Consider the following 22,538-nt stretch of genomic DNA (forward strand, 5'->3'; position numbering starts at 1 on the left):
TCCCTCATTCCTCCCCCTCCTCCTTCCCTAAGGCGGCAAGCAATCAGATATATTATACTGTACAATTATGTAAAACATTTCCATAAATAAGCATTTATTAATTATCTACTGTGTAATTGTGGGGACATAAGTAAGAAAAGGAAACACAGTCCCTGCCACCAAGGATTTTACAACCTAATCGGGAAAGACACAGAAGGAAACAAAAAAGTTGGGAGGAGGAAAAGGTACCAGACCTGGAATGTGATAGTAATAAGGGAACAGCAGAATCTAGTGTTCAACTAATGGGAAATGAACAAGTCTGCTGGGTTTCTCTTGGTTTCCCTCCCCTCTCATTCTAATGTTCCTTTAAAAAATTTTGTGTTCCAAATTCTCTTCTCCCTTCTATCCTATCTCCCTCCCCTCCCCTCCCTGCACCAAGAAGGGAAATATGATACTCATTATATATGTATACACATTTCCATTATTACTCATGTGGCAAAAAGGAAGTGGCAAGAAAATATTCTTTAATCTGCACTCCGGATTCATTATTCTCTTTCTGCTAATGGATGGCATTTTTTTTTTTTTTTTTTACCACAAGTCCTTCAAAATTGTCTTGGGTCATTATCTTGATCATAATGGCTAAGTCATTCATAGCTGATCACATTATAAGACATGGTCTCCTTTGCTCATTCACTTCCCTTTGTTTCCGTTCATATAAGTCTTCCCAAGTTTTTTCTGAAGTCGCCCCCCCCCCCATCAATTCTTATAGTACAATAGTACTTCATCACAATCATATGCCACAACTTGTGCAGGTGTTTCCCAATTGATTGATCTTCCCTTGATTTCCAATTATTTGTTACCACAAAAAGAGTTACTAAAATATATTTGTATAAAAAGGTCCTTTTCATTTTTCTTTGATCTCTTTGGGACACTGACCAAATTGTGATATTACTGGTTAAGGGTATGCACAATTTTAGAGCCCTTTGGGCATAGTTCCAAATTGTTCTTCAGAATGGTTGGATTAGTTCACAACTCCAACAGTGCATCATTGACCCTATTTTTCTTCATTCTTTCCAGCATTTGTCACTTTTCTTTTCTGTCATGTTAGTCAGTCTGATAGATATAAGATGATACATCAGTTATTTTAATTTCCATTTTGATAAATCAATAATGATTTAGAATATTTTAATATGATTACAGATAGCTTTGATTTATTTTCTGAAAGTTGCCTCTTATAGCTTTTGACCATTTATCAGTTGGCAAAGTGATTCTAATTTTTATAGATTTGGTTGTTTTTTATGTATTTGAAAAAAAATGAGGCCTTTATCAAAGAAACTTATTATTAAAAATTCCTAGTTTTCTGCTTTCCTTTTAATTTTGACTGCATTGCTTTTGTTTGTGCAATAATTTTTAAATTTCACGTAATAAAAACTATCCATTTTATTTCCCATGATCCTCTCTATTATAGGGTCACAAATCCTTATCCATAAATGAATTCATACATTTTTCTTTGCTTATATCATCATCCTTTAGGTTTAAATCATGTACCTATTTTAGTCTATATACAGTGTAAGATATTATTTTATATCTAGTTTCTATTAAATTGCTTTTTGATATTCCCAGAAATTTTTGTCAAATCATAAGTTATCAGCCCCAAAGTTTGGATCTTTGAGTTTTTTAAGCATTAGATTATTATGGTCATCATAATATAGTTTATTATGTATTAAACTATTACACAGATCCATCACTATTTTTTAGCCAGTAACAGATTGTTTTAATTATTACTGTTTTGTATTATAATTTGTAATCTGGTATTGCTTAGCCCTTTTCCATTTTCCCACTAATTCCCTTGATATTCTTGACTCTTTGTTATTATTTTTTCTAGATCTATAAAATAATTCTTTGGTAGTTTGATTGGTATGGCACTAAATAAGGAAAGTGATTTAGATAGCATTGTTATTTTTATCATTTTGGATTAGCCTACCCATGAGCATTACTATTTCTCCTGCTTTTTAGACCTGCCTTTATTTGTGTGAAATGTTTTGGGATTGTGTTCATTTAGTCCCTGTGTTTGTCTTGGCGTGTAGACTTCCAAATATTTAATAGTCTGCAGTTTTTTAATGGAATTTTTCTTTCTTTTCTTGAAATGCTGATGATTTATGTGATGTTTTATTTTAAACCTGCAATGTTGGTAAAGGTGTTAGCTATTTCAACTAATTTTTTAGTTGATTCCATAGGGTTCTGTAAGTATGCCATTATATCATCCACAAAGAATGATAGTTTTGTTTTCTCATTGCCTAATCTTATTCTTTGAATTTCTTTTTCTTTTATTATTGCTATAGCTAACATTTTTAGTGGGCATCTAAATGGCACAGAAGAAGTCTTCCTGAGTTCAAATTGATATCAAATCTTTATTAGCTGTGTGATCCTGAGGAATTCACTTTACCCAGTTGGGCTCAATTTCCTCATCTGTAAAATGAGCTGGAAAAAGAAATGGCAAATCATTCCAAAATCTTTGTTGAGAAAACTCCAAGTTGGGCATGATTGAAAAACAGCAAATCATTTTTAGTACCAATAGGCTTTTTAATGGAGAACCTTGATTCTCTTCTAATCTATCATCTATCTGTCTGTCTGTCTATCTATCTATCTATCTATCTATCTATCTATCTATCTATCTATCCATCCATCCATCCATCTATCTAGGATGTCTTCTAGTTTTTCCCCATTTACACATAATGCTTGCTCCTGGTTTTAGATATTACTTTTCATTTTAAGAAAAACTCTGATAATATCTATTATTTCTAATAGAATTAAGTGTTGTATTTTGGCAAAAGCTTTTTCTTCATCTATTGACATAATCTCATATTTTTTATTTGGTATTGATAGAGTTAATTATGCTTACAATTTTTATATTATTGAATTAACTCTACATTCCTGATATAAATCCCACTTGGTCCTAGTATATAATCTTTGAATTACATTGTTGTAAACTTTTTGCTAGCATTTTATTAAAATTCTTTTTTGCATCACTATTTATTGGAATCATTGGACTATAGTTCTGTTTCTCTACTTTTTTGGGGGGAAACAATTGGGGTTAAGTAACTTACTTAGGGTCATACAGCTAGGAAGTGTTAGGAAGTATCTGAGTTCAGATTTGAACTCACATCCTCCTGACACAGGGCTGATACTCTATCCACTGCATCATCTAGCTGCCCTGATCTCCATGGTTTAGGTATCAGTGTTATATTTGTGTCATAACAAGGTTTTAATAGGTCTTCTTTACCTAATTTTTAAAATAGTTTATATCATATTGGGATTAATAATTTTTAAAATATTTGGTAGAATTCATTTATAAGTCCATCTGGTCCTATTTTGTTGTGGTTGTTATTAGGGAACTCATTTGTAGTTTGTTCAATTTCTTTTTCTAAACAGGATTATTTAAGTATTCTATTTCCTCTTCTGTTAATACAGGCAATTTTTTTGGGTAAATATTCATCCATTTCACTCACATTCTCAGTTTTGATGATATATAGTTGGGCACAATATCTCTCAATAATTGATGTAATTTTATCTTCATTTTGGATACTTGTAATTTGATTTCATTCTTTTTAAAAATCAAATTAGTCAATAGTTTATCTATTTTATTCCCCCTCCCCACAAAAGCAGCTCTTAGTTTTATTTACTTGTTCAGTTTTAATTTTGATGTTTAGTTGGTAATTTTTCATTTGTTTTTCCCTTTATTTCTCAATCACAGTCCAGTTCATTGATCTGCTCTTTCTTTATTTTTGATGTACATGTGTAGAGACATAAAATTCCCTCCAAGTACTCTTTGGCTTCATCCAACAAATTTTGCAATGTCTCATTGTTGTTATTCTCTTTAATGAAATTATTAATGGTCTCTTTGATTTGTTCTTTGACCTACTCATTCTTTAAAATTATATCATTGAGTTTCTTTATTCTTTTTTATTAAAGCTTTTTATTTTGAAAACATATGCATAATTTTCAACATTCACCCTTGCAAAACCTTGTGTTCCAAAGTTTTTCTCCCTCCCTTCCCTCCCCTAGATGGAAAAGAATCCAATAAATATCATTAAGTTTCAAATTAATTTCCAAACTATGCTTCCCAAATCCTTTATTGAATAATTTTATTGCATTATAGTCTGAAAAGAATGCATTTAATATTTCTGCTTTTCTGCACTGGTTATAAAATTTTATGCACTAAACTGAATCCTCTTTAAGTGGGAATTTTGGAAGGAGATTTTTGTTCACTCTCCAGTCCTCCAGTCATAGTTACAGAGACCACAGAGAATAATAGTGAGGTGTCAGTACCAAGCTGAAGCCATCTACTTGATGGTGAGTTTCTTGGTGATGAACTCTTCCTGGGGTCATGGAGATGGTGGATGATGATGATGGTGATGGAGTAGGAATCAAAGAGAACAGCTGATGGGAAAATAAAATACAATATAAAATAATATAAAATATATAAATATAAAAATTATATATAAATATAAAAATTATATATATATAATCAAATAAAGAACACACCAGTGTGGGTTTGTGAGGACATAGTATGAGAAAATCCCCATCATTTCTTAGGGTTACCCCGAAAACCCTGAGGAAGAAAAAAGCCAGCCCCTCTCTGGGGAACAAGTCAGATATTTTGAGTCCCAGTAGAGAAAGTGAGCTCAGAGCATCTGTTACAGTCCCAGGAGTGTGGTGGAATGGCCAAAGAGTGGAGAGAGTCAGAAAAAAGCCACGGGTTGAAGAGTCTCCTTAAATATTTAGGGTCTGTGTGATCCTGCACAACTCCCAAGGACAGACAACTGCTAAAGATTAGGAATTGAAGTAGTGGTGAACATCTACACGGGAATTTCTCATTGGGAGTTTTCTAAAACATTTATTATTCATTCATCCATATTATAAAGGATAAAGAGCCTCAGACTGGGAGACAGAAGACCTAGTATTAACTCTAGTATCTAGTTCCTATTATCAGCTCAACCATGTAATTTTGAGTGAACCATGTTTCTTTTTTAGTTCATAGTTTACCCATCTTTACAGTGAAGGAATTGGAAGGCTACCTCAGGGCCCTTCTAGACTTGAAGTTCTGTGCTTCTGAATTTGAGCCCTCTATGAGCTTCTCCTAATTTCCCAAGTTTGCATTGCTGTCCCTCTTTAAGCCCCTTTAATGGGGAGAAAAGGATCCAAAAGGGAGAAGATCAAGAAATTTTAAAGCCTGGAAGTCAAAAGACAGGATGTTTTGAAACGTAAGGCCATCTAAAGAATGACCTCCGGATCATGGCTCTGTCCAACTAGACACCTCCCATTGACCTCCTCTTCTCTTCCTCTTCTCTGACCTGGATTCTGCCACTAGAAGGACAAGGAAAGATAACCAGGGAGTAAATCTCCTGGAATTAGTGACCTAAGGGGCAGCTTTAGGGGCCAACCTCTCCCCAAGGGCAGGGCTGCCTCCCAACTGAGTCAGCTCTTCTCTCCACATTTATCAGGGTTATCCCTTTCCTCCTGTTTGTCATGGCAGCGAAGGCATGCTTATTATCCTTCTAGTGTCCAGCATCCACACAACACTGACCCCTTGTCGGCTCACATGTGGCACCCTCTGCTCTTGGCCAACGATCAGCGTTTTGTCTGCTCTTTGCATTGGGAGAGGAAAGGAGGGTCCCACAGCTCAGCCCTCCCGACTCTGGCTGCTGTTTCCAAAAATACAATTAGTTTAATACCCAAACACACCAGGCAAGGGCCCGATTCATCCCAGTTGTCCCTTAGCCTTTCACCTGTTGGTGGCCAGCAGCCAGCAAGCTTCCAGCAGATCTGAAGCTTGGGTGATGAATGGAGCTGATCCAGGTGGCCAACCTTCTATTTTTACTCCTCTCACAAAAGCAAGCTCCTCTTTACCCCTTTCCTCTCTGAGACTCTTCACTAGGATGAGAGGGGCAGGAGGGACCCAGGTGGCCACTGCACTTTCCCCCTGGACCTCCCTGCCCATTGGCCACTGCTGAACCTTCACCCTGCTGCCCCGAGGGCCATCCGTTGTCTGTGTCACTAAGCCCAAATTAGCTCCGAAAACAAACCAGGAATTTGAACACAAATACAGATGCAAGAGAGAATTTCCTGTGGACCCGGCTCTGGGTAGGGCCCAAAGGGGAAGCCAGACAAATCCACATTCAGAAGCTGGCAGTAAACCAATTCATAGGATTCTAGGCCTAGAGCTGAAGTGGATCTTCTGATTTTCCAGATGGGGAAACTGAGACCTTGAATGCCTAAGTGATTCTTTGAACATTTATTGGGCCCCACCTGTGCTGGGATTGGGCCCCACCTGTGCTGGGTGCTGGGTGCGGGGCCTGTGATGGAGAAAAACTCTCTAGTGCTAGACTGGACAGTAGGATGAGGAAACAAATAACTCAGATACCGGGGGAATGAGGTCAGTGCTAGGGAGGGCTCAAGGCCACGGGTGTAAGGGCATGGAGGAAGGAAAGGCCCTGCCAGGACTTGACCCAGATCTCTGAGCTCTTTCCATCACCTTCTCTTTACAGTCTCCACCAGCAACTCATTGTCAGGTCTACACTTCTCTTGATGTTGTATAGACACAGCATTCAGCCAGTAATTCTACCTACAGGATTGTATTGCAAGGTCCCTTCACCCCTTCAGAAAGCCAGATAAGGCAAAAAGATCCAGAGAGACAGAGACTCCTGGCTTGTGGCTTCTTGTGGGTGTGATTCTGCTGCCTTGTCTTCTCTCCCCACTCAGTTCCCAGGGGGCCATTCCCAAGCCTTCCTCTGTGGCTCCTCCTCTGGAAGGGAGTCCCTCCTGTCCACTCTCCCTTCCCTGTCTCTTCAGAAGCTCTCTCTCACCTCTAACAATAACTAGCCATATTTCCATGATATTTAATGTGTACACAGCCCTTTCATCACAGAAGGTCAAACATCACCTCCAAATATCAAGTGAGAGGGATCGAATGTCAGGATTCACACTCAGGGCTCTGCTCAAACAAGGGGCGCATGTTCCCTACTCAGATTGTCACCTCCCTGAGCTCAAGGATCAGATCTGGCTTGAACTTTGTGTCCTTTGGCCCACAGAAAGCCCCCCATGGCATGGACCTAACACTTGATGGATGATCCTGTAGGCTTTCAGAGACCAGCTGTAGACTGTCAGCCAGGAGAAATATCCCAAGGTGAAAGGGGCTGCCCCCAGAGACAGGGAGTCTCCGTTATTGAGATGTGCAGTCAGAGGCTTGGGGCTCACTCGTCAGGGGTCTCAGAAGGTCACCTCTCACTCAGGCCGGGGCTGGACTGGCTGCTGGCTCAAGAGAAGCTCCCCTGGTTCTCGAGAAGTTCCTCTGGTTTTTGAGAAGCTCCCCTGGCTCTCTTTGGTTCCTGCTGAAGGGGTTCTTCCACAGAAGCTTGGGGGCAGCGGGCAGAGCCTGGCACTTGGATCCTACCCCAAAACTTAAGAGGTTCTGCGTCACTTCAGGAAATTCACTTCACCATCTGGAAAAGGAGGGTGGGTGCAACTTTGTGGTCTCTGAGCTCCCTTCTAGCCCTATATTGGTGAATGTGAAGGCCATTTTTCTCCAGATTATCCAGACAAATGCAAGCCTGATGCTAAGGGAGACATTTGGGAAGTAGAAGAGATTCTGGGAATGGCCAGAATGCCTAGGTGGGCATCAGAGCCCTTTGGAAACAATGAGTCAGAGGGAATAGAGCTCAGGGCATTTTCTGTGACTGTAATGGAAGGGGAAATGTAGCTTTGCATCCCACATGGGGTAGCAAGAGGTGCCGTCAGCTGAGGGGATTGGACTTTCCTTCTGGTATCAAAGGGGGTACACTTTTCACAACATCAGCCTGGGCTGTCTTCGGTACTTTGATCCACGTCCCAAATCTGCTGTTTTCTGGGGAGTTTTCCATAGCTGCCTTCTTCTCGACTTCCTCCCTCACCCAGCTACTTTTACGAAGCCACCGATGTTATTCACAATCTCTTAATCACTCAAAATTACCAGTGATCTCTTAGTTGCCGATTCCAATGACCTTTTCTCAATTCTCATGCTCTTGACCTCTGTGCAGCCTCTAACACTACTGGTCACTCTCCCCCTGATGCTTTTTTCTCTCTAGGACATCTCTCTTTCCTGGTTCTCTTTCTCCCTGACCAATCCTCAGTTTCCTTTGTTGGATTCTCCTCCAGATCATGCCCTTTAACTATAAGTGTCCTTCAAGGTTCGGTCCTGGGTTCTCTTCCCTTCTCTTCTATCCAATTTCACTTGGTGATCTTGGTACTTTGCATGGATCCAACCATCTCTGTGCATATAATCCTCAGTTGAAACCACTTTTCTAAACGCTCATCTCACATTTCCAATTGTCCATTGGGTTTCTGAAACTGGCCTCCTCAAAGCCTCCTTAAACTCAATATGTGTCAGAGGATCTTTTTTTATCTTTCTCCCATAATGCTGCTCTCTTCCTAACTTCTCTGTTACTTCACAAGGTACCAGCACCTTCCCAGGCTCCCAAGTTTACTACCTGAATGTCATCCATCATTGCTCAATTTCTTTTTATCTTCTCATATCCAATATGTGTCTAAGTCTGGGTAATTCTACTTTTCCAAACATCTTCTATATATACGCCTTTATTGCCTCTAATGCAGACATTACCCTGGTACAGAACCATTCTCCACATGGAACAATTGCAGCTGAACTTCCTGCTGCCCCAAGACTCCTTACTCTAGTTCATCTCCCCACTCAATGGTCAAACTGATCTTCCTAAAGCACAAATCAAACCCTGTGACCAGTGGGCCACTCTGTGACCATCCGGCCACTTCTATTCGATCGACTCCACTGGCTTTCTGTGTGTGGCCTCCAGAATCAAAGCCTGCCATGATCTGACTGCTTCCTACCTTTCCAGGCTTCTTATACCTTACCCTCCTCCCCTTTCCACTTACTTTTTCATCCAATGAATGATGTGGCTGACTTGATGCAATAAAACTTATTGGTTTGTCTTGGTATAAATTATAAACATTTACAGATTAGTCTTACTCCATGAGAGATCTCTCATCACAAAGTGAGGCAGTTAAGAAAAGCAAACATCTCATTTGAAAGTACAAGCAATGCTTCTCAACTGTATACTCCTACTCTCACCACATTTAAAAGATTAACAGAAAGTTATTTTTTCTCCCTTCCACTCTCTACATTATTGGGGGAAAAAAAGAAAAGAAAAACAAATTTCATAAAAGAAATAAACAATATGTGTATATGTATATATACAAATGTAAAATGTATATACCCATATATAAATGTATGTATGGATATATAGTCATTGAAGGAAATTGTTTTGCAGAAGGGAGTTTTGTATGTATACACATATGTGAAATATTATATATACATATATAAATTCATACAAATTTCTTCGTGTTCTTTTGAAATCCCCTACTTCATCTCTTACAGCATGACAGTATCCAGCCCATTCAGGGACCAGTTGTGGGGCATCAACTTGCTTTCCAGTTTTTCAGGGTCACAAACAGAACTACCATGCAAATTTTTCAAACATAAAAGACATTTCCCTCTTCCTTTGATATCTTTTGGAAAGAGTCCTGGCAGTGGTATAGCTGGATCAAAATCACCCACTGGTATTTTAATTTTGAAAATATTTCTAAATTCTAAAACCATTCCAGAATGGTTGTATCCATTGATATATCCAACAAGCATATGGCAATGTACCTGTTTGTCGCAGCCTCTTCAATAAGAATCAGTTTTTAAAAAGTTATCTTGGCCACTTTGATGGATGTGAAGTGGAATCTCAGAATTGGTTTGATTTATATTTCTCTAATTAGTGCTGATTTTTAACATCCTTCCTCCCCCATGTTCCATGGAGAACTTTTTATTCATATCCTTAAATTAATTATCAGTTGAAGATCTGCTCTTATTTTTATAAATTTGAATCAATTCCTTCTAATAGTCTGGAAATGAGACCTTTATCACAGAAACTTGCTGACAAATTTCGGCCCAGTTAATTGTTTCTCTTTGAATCTTAGTAGATTTGCTTATATGCAAACTTTTTAAAAAGTGCACAATCAGGATTATGCATTTTATCTTCTGTGATCCTTCCTAATTTTTGTTTAATCATGAATTTTCTCTCATCTCTATAGAGCTGATATATAATTTTTTCCATGTTTCTCTAATTTGTTTATGATGTGACCTTTTACTTCGAGGTCACATATCCATTTGGAGCTTGTCTTGCCACGAAATGTGAGGGGCTGGTTCATGCTTAATGCCTCCCATCTTGCAATCCAGCTTCCTCAGCAACTTTTATCAAATAGTGAGTCCTTCTTCCAGTAGCCAGGGTCTTTACATTTGTGAAATAGTGGAATGTTAGATACACTTACTTCTGGATGTAATTATTTAGTCTCTTCCTCTGCTAAGCTTCTCAGTTTCTTAAATCAGGGCAACTACGTGGCAAGGCCTAAAAGCAGGAAGTCCTGTGTTCTAACCCAGCCTCAGACACTCACGGGTTGTATGACCTTGGGCAAGTCACTTTACCCTGTCTGCCTTAGTTTCCTCATCTGTAAAATGAGCTGAAGAAGGAAATGACCAACTATTCTAGGATCTTTGCTAAGAAAACCCCAAATGGTGTCATGAAGAGTCAGACAAGCCTGAAATGACTGAATAAGATTACTTAGAGAATTACTTCTTTATGACACTGATATTTTTAGGCTCATTTAGTTCCCACATCTTTTAAGATGTCTCTTGAAATTTTTGACCTTTAAAAAAATCATACATATAAATTTCATCATTACTTTTTATATTTCTGTAGAGTAATCCTTTGATAGTTTGATTAGCAAGCTATAAATCATAAAATCAATTTATTAATATCATCTTTACTATATTAATTTATCCTATTCATGGACAATTAATATTTTCCAATTATATTTGTTTATTTTTGCTTTCATAAATATTGTATTTATGTAATTCTCATATGTATCTTACAAGGTACTCACAAGCATTTGATGTATTCTGTGGTTACATGAAATGGAATTTCTCTATCTTTTCCTCCTGGCTTTTATTAGAATTATGTAAAGTGCCAAAAATTTGTGTGGATTTATCTTATGTTTGACAATTTGCTGAAGCTATTACAATTAATTTTCAGTTGACTTTTTAGGACTTTTTATATGGATTATTAGATCATCTGAAAGAAAGGATTATTTTATTCTCTTTTATTTATACTTAATTCCCTCAGTTACTTCCTCTTGCCTTATTGCTATAGTCAGCAGGTTTGTCTTGTAGTACCCAGTGCAATGTAATATGGAGATTCAGATGGTTTGAGGTTGATGGGAAAGGAACCTGTCACCTACAAGTAAAATATCAGCCAAACAAGTCCACCTTTGAAAAAGAGAAAACACTGGGGCAGCTTGGTGGCGCAGTGGATAGAGCACCAGCCTTGAATTCAGGAGGACCCGAGTTCAAATCTTAACACTTCCTAGCTGTGAGACCCTGGGCAAGTCACTTAACCCCAGCCTCAGGGGGGAAAAAAAAAAGAGAGAAAACACTGGGAATGTCAAGGCCATCAGTCTCCTATATATCCCTGGACTCCATTGGAATCACTGACAGAAAGGCCATATTCTTTAGGTCTGCTGAGAGAACCGGCACCACAAACATAAAACGCAAAGGCTTTTCAAAGATGGCCATCGCTCCCCCAGAGCTCTTGGAAGTCAGCCCCTCAAATTCCAGATGGAATTCTAAGATGTAACTCGTGGCCTGAAACACCCCTTAAAAAACTGGACTCCCATGCTCCCTTCTCAAAGCGTCATCATCTCTACAGTAGATGGACAGCCCGTGGACAATGCTGATGGACAATGTGGGAAACCAAGAAATGCAAAAGAGAAAAAGGCCAGAAGGCATTTGGGAAATTAGGAACCCCTGTGGCCGATGTCACTCCTGGAGCCTGGGATTATTTTTTGGTTCATTTTCTCTGTATTCCCATTGTCTCACACAGACCCTTGCACAAAGTAGGTGCTTAAAAATCTTGTCAAATTGAGTTTCATTTTTGCTCGATGAACGTTCATCATTTTCACCATTTCCCCCACCGATTCTCATTCCAGCACCCCAATTCTACTCAAGACTCAAGCAAAATAACCCTGAAAATAAGATGTTGGAGCAGGAAGGAAAGTTGGAAGTCACTTTCATTTTTCAGGTGATAGGGAGCTAAGAAGGAGAATCACCAGACTCTTAGCCAGCATCTCCTCCTGGCAAATCCAAGATGCATTTTCCATTTTCTTGTGTATTTCTTTTTTTTTTTTTAAGTTAAATGGTAGCTTTTTTGGAATAAAACTCTGCCATTTGGAGATGTTTCCAATGCTGTCTTTAAAAAAAACAAACCTGATTGCAGCCTCAAAGTATCCATCAGGACACCTGCCACTGGGGGTCAAGGGACTTAGCACAGTGCCTGGCACACTGGGGGTGCTGAATAAATGTTTATCGACTGGCCAAGAATGAGGGCCGGTTTTACAATCACAAACTTTTAATTAGTCTGTGAGTTTTATTCTCAGATTATTTTGGCATTCTCATGACTTGTACTAAAAAAAACCCACTTCAAACTTAATTTCCCACTTTGTCAAAATCTTGTGTAATCCCTGGCGTGTGTGCGCCCGCCAGAAAGTGGATGTTTGCACATGGGGATGCTGGGTTGTATCACACCGGTGCCCGCCGATTGCCCTCTGCCCTGGCAGCAGGGAGAGCAGCTCCCCAGCCTGGCAACGTGGCCCGGGATGGGAAGCTGCAGAGTGAGGAGCTTCGACAGCATGTTCCTGATTTCCTTGTCCGTCCCAAAATTTGTAACGTAAATCAGGGGGCTCTGGGCTGGGGGCCTTTTTATTCTTAGAAGGCCAGGCCTGTGCAGGAGAGCCAGAGTACGTCACCTTTCCAATCAGCACCCTCCTTAGCCTCTAATGGGGACCAGATGCGGGGGACGGGGTTACGGTGCTACAGAAATGTCATTACCCGGCTCCTCTGTGTTAACATGCATCATCTGTCACATCATTGTTTGTTTTACAAGCCGGCCCTATAATGGGCTAAGTGGGGGCTATTTATACCAGTTAACAATGAGTGCCTTTAATTAGTATTTCAGGCAACTGGGACATGTTAAGCAGTCTGACACAAAGCTGGCCCGGTCCGCTGGGCTCCAGATGCCTTTCATTATGGAATTGCTCAGATATTAGTCGCACAGGTACCGGCCCGGCTTGAAGTGCACTTCATCCACAATAAACGCCATGGGAGCCCAGTGGGCGCCGGGAGCAAGGCCGGCCCATCATCCCGCGCCTGACCCGGCCTCGCCCGGGCTCCAGGGCAGCGGGGATGACAACCCCGAGGCTTGTCTGCTTCTGTCTTGAACTCCTCAAATCATTGTGATGGCTCAATGAGAACAGTGGAATTCCATCCCATAATGAATCACAGAGCGGGACAGGAAGGGAAATGCAATCTGAGAAAGCTCCCAGACCTGCAGGGCTTCAGAAGCACTTAGAAGCGCGAGCAGCTCTTGGCTAGTTTCTGCACACACACACACACACACACACACACACACACACACACACACACACATATACACACACACACGCACACATACACACACACACACATATACACACACACATACACACACACACACACAGAGCTGCATCTCCCAGCCTGCCCTGACCCCACAGAGCTCTCTCCCTCCTTCTCTCCCTCCCTCTCTCTGTTTCTTTCTCTATCTCTGTCTCTGCATCTATCTCTGACTCTGTCTCCATCTCTCTCTCTGTCTCTCTCTTTCTTTCTCTATCTCTGTCTCTATCTCTATCTCTCTCTGTCTCTCTTTCTCTCTGTTTCTTTCTCTATCTCTGTCTCTCTCTGTCTCTGTCTCTGTCTCTATCTCTCTGTCTCTGTCTCTGTCTCTCTCTGTTTCTTTCTCTATCTCTGTCTCTCTGTCTCTCTCTCTCCATCTCTCTTTCCCCCTACCTCCCTTTCTCTCTCTGTCCCTCTCTCTTTCTTTCTCTATCGTTGTCTCTGTCTCTGTCTCTCTCTCTCTGTTTCTTTCTCTATCTCTGTGTCTCTCTGTCTCTGTCTCTATCTTTGTCTCTGTCTCTGTCTTTATCTCTCTGTCTCTGTCTCTGTTTCTTTCTCTATCTCTGTCTCTGTCTCTCTGTCTCATCTATCTCTGTCTCTGTCTCTCTCCGTCTCTCTTTCCCCCTTCCTCCCTTTCTTTCTGTATCTCTGTCTCTCTCAGTCTCTCTCTGTCTCTCTCTGTTTCTGTCTCTCTGTCTCTGTCTCTCTCCATCTCTCTTTCCCCCTTCCTCCCTTTCTTTCTCTAACTCTCTCTCTCTCAGTCTCTCTCAGTCTCTCTCTGTCTCTCTCTGTCTCTGTCTCTCTCTCCGCCCTCCTCCTATTTTCCTAATGTGCTTCTCATGTAATATTCTAGATCAGAGATCTCTGACCTGGCATCTTCTTCCCCTGCCAGTGTGAGCTCCGTGAGAGCTGGAACCAGGCCTTACCTGAATCTCATCTCTTTCTCAGCGTGAGTCTGGAGTCTTGGGCAAAGCCATTAAGTAGGGGTGAGTGCCTGAAGCTTTACCCTGAAAAGCCAAAATTTAGAACATGTTTAGAACATTTTCAGTCCTTTTGCAGCAAACAATTATGGCCAACAAGGATCATCCATTAAATTCAGAAAGTCCCTGATAGTATTTTCGGTGGGTTCGGGCCCAGGTGAACTTTCACTTCCCCACCCAAGGCCCAAATGCCGCGTGGTTTTCTCCTGCAGCTTCAGTGAATGTGTTTGACTCATGAGCCTCTTTTGCTCCTCCTGTACATTAAACGCTATTTGCCCAGGGCACAGAACATGGCTAGGATAGCTCTGGGCTTAAGCATAGAGCAGGAGCTAAACCAGGATGCTTTGAACTGAATTCGCTTTCAAAAGGTTTCTCAAAATTCGAGATTATAAGTAACCCCACAAGCAAACAAAACAGACCTTTCTTTGGGAGGCCCGTGGTGATGATGATGGTGGCAGTCTCCTTCTTCTGGGTTGTGATCTCCCAGAAGTCAGGGACCCTGGCTTCCTTGTCTCTCTAGTTCCAAAACCCTGCACACAGTAGGGACATTTTGGTTCCCCTCCTTGCAATATGAAAGGTTAGACAAAACAATCCCCAAGTGTCTTTCCTTTTTCAATATTCTATGCTCCTATATTTCATTGAAATAAACTGAGGCCAAGGGAGCAGAAAGGTCCTGGCTAAGGACCAATAGTGGGGAAGGGGCTGAGCCTGGATTCCAACTCTGAGCCGCCGGCATCTCGTTCTTCAGGAGACTGCTAATGACGTAAGTACAAGGTGCTCATCTCAGAAAATAAAGCCCTTCTCTGATGGCCCTGGTGGCACCTTGGAGATGAGGTCTGCCCCAGCAGCTTCCGGGGGAGCCCACAGGACCAGGGCCCGTGCTGGATGCGCTTTGGGACAGGTGCCAGGCATGGGGCTGAGCAGGGAACTTGGGTCATTTGTTCGAACACGTGCTGCTTGCTGGACAAAGTCCACTTTGCTCCCGGCCCGGCTCCCCCTGATTGGTTCCTTCCATTTTAAGGAAGGCTGGAGCCCGGGGCATCTTCCTTTCTCAGGGGGACGATTGCTGCCCTAGGCAGGGTTGATTGTCAGATCTCTGACCCTAAGAACCTGGTTGGGGGACACTGGGCTCATCTCTAACTGCCCCTCTCTAAAGTGAACAGCGAGGAACCCCTATGGGAAGGGAAAGGTTGGGAAAGCGGGCTCCCGGAGGTCCATGGAAATCCTTTGGCTGGTACCTTGCCAGTTGCCTGATTCCTGGTGGCAATGAAACATTCTCATTGATTGATCCTGGAATGAGCCAAAACTTAACCTTAAGTCATTTTTCCTCCATAGGGAGAGGTTGGGTTTGAGAAAAGAGGTAAGTTGAGACAGAAAATGAACAAACTTTTGCTTATTATTTGCAAGGCACAGCCAAACACTATGGGAAAAGGGCGCTAAGCTTTCTAGTAGATGGACATACTGATATAGAGAAGACCCCAAGTGAAATAATCTTGATAATAATAGCTAAAATTTATACAGTACCTCCGGTGTGGCAGGCGTCACGTTGAGCCCTTTCACAAATATGATCTCCTTCAATTCGCACCCTGTAACTCTTATCCTAATTTTAAGGAAGGTACTCTCCTGATCCTGGTTTTGCAGTTAAGGAAACTGAGACAAAAAGAGGCAAAGTGGCTTAGCCAGCTCACACAGCTGAAGTGGTCTTTGAACTCAGATCTTTCTGGCCCCAGGCTTGGTTTTATCTCCTGAGCCATCAACTGCTTTTACAAGTGCTGGTTGTTAGTGCGGATTCATTGGACCTGCGTGCAAGAATTTATGGTTTTTCCTATTAAACCTTATCTGCTCTTTCAGATAACTGAGATGGTTTGGGATTCTGGCTACCTCCAGGGCTACAGCTTGGAGGCATGTGCTGCTGCTGTCTCCTTCTTGGATGCTTCCATAGCTCCAGTGGCAGAGCACAGCACTGGCAAGTTCTCCTGTGGGAGAAGGGTGAGGATCCTAGAAATAGAGACTAGCCTGGACCCTGTACCAGAGATAGCCCTGGAACCCATCGCTTGGTCCTGGCAAGTCATGAAGCAAAGCAAAGTCCAAAATGTTCCCCACTTCTGAGTGACCCCATTTGCTTCCCTAGGCCAGTGCTACATTGGTGGAGTAAGGGACTAGAGTGCTAAGAATTGCACGTATTTCAGGCTCTCTACCTGTTGGGCAGTTGGTGAGATGTTGGTCTAGTGACCAATAAATGCACCTATGATGTGCCTGGAACTTTGGAAACTCTTAATACAGCTTCTCTCTGTTTCTTTCTATCTGTGTTTCTCTCTCTCTCTCTCTCTCTCTCTCTCTCTCTCTCTCTCTCTCTCTCTCTCTCTCTCTCTCTCTCTCTCTCTCTGTTTCAGTCTCTTTTGGTCTTTCTCTTTGTCTCTCTCTGTGCCTCTGTGTGTGTGTTTCTCTCTCTTTCCCTTTCTCTCTCTCCCTTTCTTTCTCTCCCTTCCCTTTCTTTTTTGTCTCTCCTCTCTTTCTCTGTCTCTCTGTTTCTCTCTCTCTTCTCTCTCTGTCTGTATCTTTTTGTCTCTGTGTCTCTCCTTCCCTTTCTCTCTCTCTCTTTCTTTCTCTTCCCTCCCTTTCTTTTTTGTCTCTCCTCTCTTTCTCTGTCTCTGTCTCTCTGCCTCTCCATTTCTCTCTTTCTGTCTCTCGATTTCTCTCTCTCTCTCTCTCTTTTGGTCTCTCTCTCTGTGCCTCTGTGTGTCTCTCTCTCTTTCCCTTTCTCTCCCTTTCTTTTTTTGTCTCTCCTCTCTTTCTCTGTCTCTCTGTCTCCCTTTTTCTCTCTCTTTTCTCTCTCTGTATCTTTTTGTCTCTGTGTCTCTCCTTCCCTTTCTCTCTCTCCCTTTCTTTCTCTTCCCTCCCTTTCTTTTTTGTCTCTCATCTCTTTCTCTGTCTCTGTGTGTATCCATCTGTCTGTGCCTATGTCCTTGCTACTTGGAAGAACTGGAGAATATTACTTTTGATGTTTTGCTGCAGTCATACTCAAAAAGTAGAAGGAAACTTACAACTAAATGGAGAGATCTCTTACAGGTTCTTCTGTAAGAGGCAACTAAAATATGGAGGAGATGATGGAGTTGGCTTTCTTTTACCTTCAGAAGCAACAAGAAACATTATTTCATGGCAAATTTGGTCATCTGATATCAAATAACTAATGATACTTATTTTCAAAAAAACTATCATGAAATAATTGTAAGTTATGCCCCAGTGTCTACTGTGAAGGTTGGAAAAGTTGAGAAATTCTGCCTCCTCCAGCAAAACAACTTCTAAGATTGTCCAAATTAAATCAACAATTTATTAAGATATTCAGAATAGGCAAGAGTGAAAAAACTGGTTAGTTAATATGGATCAGGAAAAAAGGAATCAGAGCTCAAAGATGTATAGACTAAAGAGAAACTACACTTTTATAGAATGAAACTCTTAAGGAAAAATAAGAAGATACCAAGCATGAGAAACATCAAACAACAGAGCAAAAATGAACTTGATTATGTTTTAGTAGACAGGCAAATGGCTCATTCCTGCTACAGAAATATCCCTGAATCACTTCTTTGTGACTAGTGAGGTCACTGATGTGTAAAAGGAAAGATCAAAATCAGAATCTTAGAAGACTAAAGACAAACAAATAATAGTTCACATGATCCTAACAACCTGACTTATTGAGCCAAGATGCTGATTATGAAAAAGGGATATTGATGGAAGAAATGACATGGACACCAATTAAAATAATTTTTTACAAAAATTCAACTAATGTAAACTTGTTGTCTGAATGAGGAAACCAAAAAAATTCTAAAGGACCCCTTAGTCAGCAAATACTTGAATTACTTGCCAAGTGAGGACATACGGTAGCTAAAGGCAAAACCAGTTTAGAATCTGTAGAATCTTACAGAGAAAAACAAAGAAGGATTGTGGGTGATATTGAGAAGAGAGTAAAGGGGTCAAAATTCATGTAAAGAAAGCTTGGTTAGAGACAAAACACAGAAAGCAAAAGAGAAAGAGAGACAGAAAGAGACCGACAACAAAATCAACTAAAAGAAAGCTTACAGAGATCCAACTAAGCAGGCATTTCGAGGGTATTTAAAAATTCACTTGGAAGGAGGGCACGTGAAACAAACATATGAAAGGTAGGAAAGATCTGCAAAGATTTTAAAGCAAACTTTTTAATGTAATATGTGGATAAAGGGGTTCCCTTAATTGGCTCTGGGTGGAATGCTCCTAACCGCACTCTTTTGATCACTGCTGGTGATATGCTGAAAGATTTCTGCTTTAGGATGACAAAGCAATCCCCTTACTGGTCTTGTGACAGGGAAAGTATTAAGGGTTCAGAAAGGTCCCATGGGCACCTCAGATTCAATGGAAATTGACAGACCTTGACAGCAAATTGGGTGTGGGGGCTGAGGGAGCCCTGAAGATATCACTTGGGTTTTGAACCAAGGTTCTGGATAGTGTCACCTCAAGAGGAAACGGGAAGTTAAGGAGGAGGTGCGTGAGAAGATGAATTCAGTCTTGGAAATTTTGTATTTAAGGTATTCAAACATATCTAATTTACAATTGTAAGCGGCCTCAAAACACATCTGTCAGAATTGATCACTGCGTAATCTTGTTATTACCGTGTACAATGGTCTCCTAGTTCTATTCACTACACTTAGCACCACATAGTAGAAATTTAATAAATATTAATGGCTGATTACCCTAAGGGAGTTCACATTTGAATGGGGGAGATGACCTGTACACAGATCAGAGCACCAAAGACACCCACAGAGGACTTGGGAAGTATCTCCTAGGGGACTTTATCAGGCAGGATTGGGGAGGGGCACCAAGAAGGACTTCCTGAAGAAGATGGTGCTGGAATACTCCTGAAATCAGGGGGTGTAGATAGAGCCCTGGGCTCGGAATCAGGAAGACTCACTTTCACAAGGTTAAATCTGGCGTCAGACTTACTAGTTGGAGGACCCTGGACAAGACCCTTAACCCTGTTGGCCTCAGTTCTCTCATCTGTAAAATTGCTGGAGAAGAAAATGAGCAATCATTCCAGTGTCTGTGGCAAGAAAACATCCAAGTGGGGTCACAGGGAGTCAGAGGTGACTGAAAAACAGCTCAACAACGATTTGAAGTTAGGGATTCCAAGAAGTAGATTTGAGGGGAAACATTTTACATTATGGAGGATGGTGCGAAAATATAAGGATGGGTGATGGAGCGCTCCCTGGGAGGAATGGGAAAAACTCAGGCAGGAGGAACTCAAGCAGGAGGTGCAGAAGGGAATAGATGTGTAAAATGACTGGAAATGTAGGAAGCAGCCAGATTGTGAAAGGCTTTAAGCGCCAAATAAATGGGCACCAAAGAGTAACCACTGGTTACTGGTTTATTGAGGTGGAGAATAGTAAGAAGAGACCTAATTTTTTTTTTTTTCAGGAAAATCACTTTGACAACAATGTAGAGAAGATAGATTGTATTAAGGAGAGGTTAGAGGCAGGGAGATCAGTGAGGAGGCCATTGCATTATTGCAGATTCTAGGAAGTTGTGTTCACTTTGGGGTATCGTTGTTTAAGAAGGATTTTGATAACATAGTGTCTGGAAGAAGGTTAAATGAGATAATGAGAGATAACCATAGGAAACTATAAGAACTATGTGGATAATTCAACATTGAACATCTCTACCTCACCAGGTATTAAGTACAAGAAAACCTCTGAAACTCCTTGTTCACTCTCCTCCACCACACAAATCCTTAGGAAGATTGGGCCTAAACTTAAAAAGAACTAATATTCACGTCTGGGGAAGCAAAGCTGCTTGCTGAACAAGGGTCTTGGTGCTTGGGCTGGACTTAGCAAGTTGTTTCTCAAGGCTGCCTCATTATTGGAATGGCTGTGGCAGCTACTAGCAGATACTTCTAGAAACTCTGGTTTTATCTGATCTTTTGAAGCTCACTGGGTCATAATCTTATGGGATTCTCACTGGCCTAGAATGAGAAGAGAATTAACACCGAAGAGGCAGAAAAATAGCAGCATATGGGCACATGATGACATATAATTGAGAGATCTCAGAATTTCTTCTTTACTCAAAAGACTCTGGATATGAAGGGAGACATAAGAAAGAGATGCTTTTCCTTTTTTGTAGCATTTCTATCACAATCACACACCATCTCAATTGACCAACAAACCCTTAATTTCCAATTCTTTGGTACCACCAAGAGATCTGCTAGCAATATTTTTGTACAAATGGATCTCTTTCCTTTTTCTTTGCTCTTTTTTTGGCATATACATCTATTAGTGGTTTTTCTGGGCCAAAGAGCATGCAGGTCAAAGGGTATATCATTTTTCTTTTTTGTCATGTTAGTTTATCTAATAGATGATTTGGAGTTGTTTTAATCTTCATTTATCTAATCAATAGTGATTTAGAGTATGACTATTGATAACGTTGATTTCTTCTTCTGAAAAATGCTTGTTCATATCTTTTGACACTTTATCAACTGGGGAAATGGCTCTTACTTTTTCAAAATAAATTTGACTAGTTCCTTACAGATTTGAGGAATTAAGCCTTCATCAAAGAAAATTCCTTCAAATCCCCCCCCCCCAAATAATTTCCTGGTTTTCTTCTAATCTTAGCTGCATTGGTTTTGTTTGTGTAAAGCCTTTTGAATTTAATGTAATCAAAATCATCCATCTTACAGTCAGTAATGCTCTTTATCTCTTGTCTGGTCATAAATTTTTCCCTTATCCATAAATCTGAAAGACAAACTTTTCCATGATCCCCTCATTTGCTTATGGTATTACCTTTTATGTCTAAATCATGTAATCCACTCTACCATCTATTTCCATTTTATGGATGAGTTCATCCCATTCCCATTCACAGCCATGAAAACTGTATTTTCCTCCATCCTACTACTTCCTCCCCATTTATTCTTCTTTATCTTTCCTTTTACCCTTTCCTTCCTCACTGCCTTCCCTAATCCTTCCTCCTTTCTATCAAACTCCTCCCCATCTCCTTCCTCTTCTACTTTCCTGTAGGGTAACATAGATTTTTAAACCCAACTGCATCTGTCTAATCCTCTTTGAGCCAACTATGATGAGTAAGACTGAAGCCTTACTCATCGCTCCTCCCATCTTTTCCATTGTAAAAACTCTTTTGTGACACTTTTATATGATACAATTTATCCCATTGTACCTATATCTCCCTCTTCCTCCCAGTATATCCCTCTTTTCTCACCTTTCCTTTAAATTTTTTAGGTATCATCTCATCATAGTCAATTCACAGTCATGATCTCTGTCTATATACACTTTTGCTCTAAAAATGATAAAGTTCTTAAAAGTTACAAGTATCATATTCCTATATAGGAATGTAAATAGATTAACCTTATTGAATCACTTATGATTTGTCTTTCCTGTTTATCATTTTATGCTTCCTTTGAGTCTTATATTTGAAAGTCAAACTTTTTATTCAGTTCTGTTTTTTTCATCAGACATTCTTGAAAGTCCTCTATTTCATTAAAATATTATTTTCCCCCTTAAGGATTATCCTCAGTTTTTGCTGAGTAGGTGATTCTTGGTTATAATTCTTTGTCCTCAAAAATATCATAAATAAAATATCATATTCCAAGCATTTAGATCCTTCATTGTAAAAGCTTCTAAATCTTGTATGGTCCTGACTGTGGCTCTATAGTATTTGATTTGTTTTTTTTTTTTTTTTTTCTGGCTACTTCAATATATTCTCTTTGACTTTGAAATTTAACTATAATATTTCTGAGTATTTTCATTTTGGGACCTCTTTCTGGAAGTGATTGATGGATTCTTTCAATGACCAGTTTACCTTCTGGTTCTAGGATATGGGGGCAGTTTTTCTTGACAATTTTTTGAATTATGATACTTAGGCGCGCTCTCTCTCTCTCTTTCTCTCTCCCCCTTTATCATAGGTTTCAAGAGGTGGTTCAATAATTTTTAAATTACCTCTCTTGAATC

This window comes from Sminthopsis crassicaudata, chromosome 2 (assembly GCF_048593235.1).
Source record: "Sminthopsis crassicaudata isolate SCR6 chromosome 2, ASM4859323v1, whole genome shotgun sequence".
Taxonomy (NCBI): domain Eukaryota; kingdom Metazoa; phylum Chordata; class Mammalia; order Dasyuromorphia; family Dasyuridae; genus Sminthopsis; species Sminthopsis crassicaudata.